Raw genomic sequence first — 6,398 nt, forward strand, 5'->3', positions numbered from 1 at the left:
CAACAACTCTTTTAATCTTTCAAAGTTATACTCTTTGACAAGTGTCACAAATTGATAGGTTGGTTTTCAAGTTGGCTCCTTAAAGTTTCTAAGATTTCAGTCATCAAAATGTCACTTCTTTTTCAGTTCTTGTGAACCTTACGACATGTCCCTCTTTTTTTTGGCTTGGCATTTTAATCAGATGCAGACAAAATGATGAAACTAGCATAATCAACTACTAGACTTCTAGAACACTTCTATTTCGGTTCTCTGAAATCTTTCATTTGTTCAAGTTTCATAGACTTCCTTTACCAGAGGTAGTGCAGGGACATCAGTCTAAATATAAAATTCCTAAGTGCTTGTGTGAAGTTGACTATAACAGGTGTTCCTCAATTTCCTTAGTCCATTTTCATCGGAACTCATTATTAGATCAAACATAGGTATTATAACATTTATTTATTGGAATTTATTTTGTTTGCCTTTGTTCAGACTTAGCTGAAGGATTCATCTCATCACAAAATGTTCGACTTGACAATCGCAGTGGAGCAAACACCGAAGTGCCAGACATCCGATCAATGTCATGGTTTGAATGCAATTTATTCATAAAGCCAGGGATTTTGAGTTACCTCCATTACCGATTGCTTTAGTAGAATAGATCAACTTTATTGTATAATCTATAATAATAATAATAATAATTTATTAACTTGTTGAGTATTCAGATTTAGAATTTCTTAAGCTCATCAAGAAGAACCTGTTATAGTCTAAGTGCCTTTGATGGTCAGAAAATCCCACATTTAGAGTTCAGTTCCCAAACAACTGACCTAAACTAAATTTCTCTATTCCACTATTCCATTTAAGAAGATTAGGATAATCAATTAACGTCCTAAACAGAAGTGTAGTCCAGGCAGTTTTTCAATTTCATACACAAGAGATACCCCATGTTGTTCGCTCCTATTCATACCTGAATGCCAAGCCTCTTGATCATTTTGTCATGAGAGGAGAAGGCTATATAGGTCCCTGTAAAAGAAGGGTATGATGTTTGAGTGCATTTTATGGGGTAAGGTTAATGGTCCTTGTTTTATTAGTTTCAATCTTGTCATTTTTTCAAAGATCTATAACTCTGATTTTTTTAAAGAACTTTTAATCCAATGGATACTTAAAGAATTTTTATTCTGAAAATTACCCATTGCTCATAACCTCAGAAGGTAACATTTTATTTAATATGTTCGGTTGTCAAGTGACTTACAAACCTTTTAACAAAAAGAGAAAGAAAAGAAATTCAAACAAGACAATATGAAGGTTCATCAAAAGTTCCTAGTGGTTGTCATGATTTTTCTCGATTTGCATCAGAATGCTCCATCATTCATCGAATGTACATGCCCCCAAATCAATTAAATTATGAACCTTACGCTTCATTGCCTCATAATTCTTGGTAGTATGCTCTAAGCTTCCCATATGGTAGCTATATACTGCATTAGCATCATACCCTTTAGGAAATGAGGGTTCTTTTGGTTTAGACTGAACTGGAGTCAAGATATTCTTCTTAACTAGTAATGGGAGCATTTCTTCATATGTCACTAGAATTTTACCAATAGGAGTCTTCTCTCGGATCACTCTATAAGGTTTTGTCCCATGACTAGCTAAATAAGACCTCATTGTATTGACCTCAACTCCTTTCTTAACGTCAGTACTATCAGAACCTCTTATCTTTCTATTATTGATAGTTTTTTTTTGATCATTTCTCCACACATGACAATGTCATAGAAATTCTTGGAGGCCGCCCATATCATGTGATTAATATAGGGAGGTCTTAATTTATTGATAAACATAGTAGTGAACTCCCTTTTGGTCATTGGTGGATGCATTTGAGAGGTAATGTCCCTCCATTGTTGTGAATATTTTTAGAAGCTCTCACTGCATTTCATCTCCATGCTTTTTAACATTGTTCGATCAGGGGCCAATTCAGTCATGTGCTTGTATTGACTCAAAAAGGCTTGAGCTAAGTCTTTACAAGAATGGATTTGAGTACATTTTAGCTGGTTATATCATTTGGAGACTGGTCCAAATAAACTATGTTAAAAACAATGGATGATCAACTTCTCATTCTCCATGTAGTCAGTTATTCGATGATAGTACATGGTGATGTGGGATGAATGACATGTGGTCCCATTGTACTTCTCAAAATCTAGAATCCTGAACTTTGGTGGGAAAATGAGATTATGAACCAAACTTAGCTCCTTGGCATCAAACCCATAGAATGACTCGACTATCTCCTTAGATTTTATCACCTCTTCTAAATTTTTCACTCTTTGGGTAATCTTTTCCTTTTCAGCTAATTCATTTAGGTCAAGGACCTCATTATCATTACAGTTCTCACCTGGATTCAGCCCAAAAGCAGCAGGACAGTCAACGGGGAATGAAGCTATATCCTGATATTGTTGGTTCTCAATAGTGAAACAGACTAGTGATCAGATTCATTGATTCGTAGAGGTGTGCTCAGGAATGAGAATAGGTGTAAAACCTAGAGGATGTGTGGGGTCTTCCACAATAGTCTTTCCAACGGTTAAATGTCTCCTAAATATTTCTTCCACCTTGTTCAGCAGATCAAGCTGAGAGTTTGCGATACTAACTTCAATTTGTGCCAACTTTCTCCTCATTTCTTTTTGCATCTCTTTCTGTTCTCTCTCAATTCTGGCTAACTTATCCTCTATTTCCTTAGGCATTTTTCTTGTGTCGTACAGATGCTAAGCGTTCTTGCTACTGGTATGAACCAAGATCACTTCGATCAGAAACCTTACCTCATTATTTTTGTTTTAATGAATGAATGTTTTAATGCATGATTTGGACATTTTTTAAGGAATAAAAATGTCATGCAAAATGAATATATGCAAAAGACATTGATCCAAAAATATATGTTCCTTGAACAATTCTTGAAAAACCGACAATGTCTCGGTATATTGGTGAAGTGATGATCTGGTCCATCTGTAAGTTGTCTAACTCCTGCGAGCATTTGGGTGTTGCATCGTTCTCTGTCAGAATTAGGCATATTGAAAATCTTCAAAGCTTCTACTTCGTCTCCTACTTTCAAGAGTCTTTCGAGCTATTGGCTTTAGTGTCGAATCTTCTTGAGTCCACTCTACTATCTCAGCAGGTATATGTATGGCTTGTCTCCTTAGCAGGTAGACTCTCTCTTAACGCTACTCGATCTACGTAGATCATCTTCAAAATTCTACCGATCCTAGTGAAAGGCATTATTGTGGGTATTATTTTTCAAGAACCTTCTAAAATATCAATTATTTAAGGGATCAATACCTTTGAAGGATATGTCATGTTCATGCAAAAATGCAGCAAAACACAAGACCAAACAAAAGGAAATCAAGTTCGTAGAATCGAGATAAAAAGAATCAAGTTAGTTGAAATAATTAGTCCAATAAATGTAATCTTAGCAAAAATAATTAAATACGACTCAAAGTTGAGACTGAAAAATAAGGCATATAAAGGAAATTAATAGTCCTAACCGCATGTGTTCTAGTTCTCCTAGGTTATCCACATGGCTCATAGCGAGTAGGTTTACTAAATTCCCTACATGTGGTCAATTCTAGCAAAGGTTCCCAAGCTATCTTTACAACCTGCTAAGGTTGACTCTGATTTTGGCCCATTACAGACTTGTGAATCGGATTCAACTCAGTGGATCACACCACTAAAAGTGTACCTCAGATCTGATATCTTGATAGGCAACTTAAGATGCTTTCTAGAGGTACTTTATCAGACCCACACAAGGAAGCCCAATCCTCCTCGTGAGGTGTGACGTTTCTCCCTACTTAGGTAAACCAAGTTGGAGCTCGGGTTCAGAGCTATGATATGCAACAGTCTTAAATAATTTCACATAAGTGCAAGCATTAACCAGAGAGAAAATCTTTTTTTATATTTGAAATAACATAATGAACTCTAAATTAAATAAGATCGAACTCATAATTTATAGAATCTTGAATATAGGGTAACCAATTTGTGACTCGACTCTCAAGTTGTTTTAAAAAGAAAACTTTCCCAGCAGTGTTGCCAAGCTGTCGACATCGTTTTTCGCTCGGGCAGGGAAAGACCGATACCGACTTGGGGGTTTTTCTTTGAAAAGATTTTTGAAATGTAAGGAGTCACCACCAATCATTTAAGGTGCGATTAGGACACCGTGAAAACCAGGTAATTGTAATCAAACAATTTTATTTTTATCAAAATTCTGAGTTTTAAGGTCTGTGGAAATCCAGAAATTAGGTTCGGGAGTCAGTTAGCGTGGGGAAGGATTAGTACCCCCACAAGCGCTCAAAAATTAGTACCTAGTTGATTACCCTATATTTAGAATCGAAAATTTTGAGTTCGAACTTTATTTAATTTGAAAATCATTACGGATACAAAGTTGAAAATGATATTCGTTTACTAAGGCTGATAGCGTTCGCCCCTTATTATAAATGTGGGAGATCAACTATTGTGCCTAATAACCAAACATTGCCTTAATTTCAAAAATCATGATGCGGTTTTAAAAAGGATGTCAACCTATTTCAGGAATTACCAGTAGTCACCCCCTGAGCATACTTGCAGGAGATATACCATTAATTCCCTAATAAGTCAACATTGCCTTAGGATTAAAACAAAATGCAATCAACCAAAATTTTATTCATCCTAACTAAGCTAAAGGTAAATTAAGGCTTTTTCTATCTTAAAGTGTCAAATTATGAAAATTAAGGAACCTAGGGGATTAAACCTAAATTTAGGCTTTAATATTTACCCTATTTGATTTTTAAATTAGTTATTGAATCGAATAACTGAGATGGTCCCTCGAACATTTAGGCGAGGGCCAACTCGTATTATTCCCTAAATTAAGAGGACTATATTGAAATCTAGCTAAAAGTGGAAGCTCTATTATTAATTTAAATTAATTTTAAGATTCTAATAGTTAAATTGGAACCTCGAGCAAAAGCGAGTACAAAATTCAGAATTCTCTCACATTTAATGACTAAATATTGATCGAATAATTAAAAGACTATGAACTAAATCTAAAAAATGATCTATCAAGGACTAAAAGGATACAAATACTAAAGACAAATAAAATGTATAAAAGTAATAAAATTAAAGTACTAAAAAATGAAGGGTAAAAATAAAATAAATTAAAAATAAATTAAAGGACTAAATTGCATAAACATTAAATTACTAAGCTAAAAGATAAATTAGACATGCAATAGGGCTAAATTAAACAAATTGAAACTTAATGGCTAAATCTAAACAAAATAAAAAATAGATTAGGGACTAAAATATAAAAATACGCGGAAAATATAGGGACCGAAAGATAAATATCTATTTTATTTAAACCTAAAATAAACTGTTAAACTAAAAAAGGGAAAAATACAAAATCAATCCACATGCATATTAAAAAAAATTAAAAGGTCACTACATATGACTAAAATGTAAAAAAACTAAAAGTAGGGGGACTAAATAGTAATTATATCAAAAATTACAAAACAAAAATAGAAATGGGTAAATTATGAAACAGGTCCCTTTGAGTGACCATTTTATAAAAACGCGCGTAAGTTAGGGGAAACTGAGTGCAATTTCCCGTAACTCATTTTATAAATACAACATTTGCCTTTTTTTTCATTTGAAACCAGAATTTTAAAAAAAAATTGAGAGAGTTCTCTCCTCTCTCTCTCTCCGGCCGGCCTCTTGTCGGCCACTGTAAACTGTCCCCGATTACCGTCCAACTATCGTACACGGTGGATGGAAATCCCAAATCGACCCAAAGCACTCCCCAAGCCCATATCTATAGTCCTAGACATTTTCTAAGCCTAAAAACCACCTAAGCGCTCCCTAAAAGCTCCAAAAAAAACCCGACCCCTCAGCTTCCCTAGACTCCGGCGATGCCTCCGACGACCCAGGTAACACTAGATCTAGCCTTTTCTACATATTCCATGGTTTTTGCTGTGATGGTAAAACACCGATAAGTTTATTTCGAACTAAAAAAAACAATTTTTTCTATTTGTTAATATTTGAAACAATAATAAACGCTTATTATTATTATCAAAAAAAACTCAAAAAGGTTGCTTTTTATGTGTGTTGGTATTCGAAACTGAAAAAAAAAGTTGTTGCTCGAAAAATTAAAAGATAAAAAAAACTTTGATAACTTTCATTTTATTACTTCTGGATAACGAAAAAAAATAGAGAGATTACATTGTGATTTTGTTCAGGTTTTATACCCATTTACAGAGAAATGAATCATTAAAATTTTTTGTTTGCTTGCTTTGTGTCTTTTATAGATAGTGGAGTGTTGGAGTGGTGGCGTGCACAGTAGGATTCAGCAGTGATTGGGGTAGATGAAGATAAATGTTGGTTTGGATGTTTAGGTGACTACCTTAGGGGTTAGGGTTAGACTC

This window comes from Hibiscus syriacus, unplaced genomic scaffold, assembly GCF_006381635.1.
Source record: "Hibiscus syriacus cultivar Baekdansim isolate YM2019G1 unplaced genomic scaffold, ASM638163v2 tig00110987_pilon, whole genome shotgun sequence".
Taxonomy (NCBI): domain Eukaryota; kingdom Viridiplantae; phylum Streptophyta; class Magnoliopsida; order Malvales; family Malvaceae; genus Hibiscus; species Hibiscus syriacus.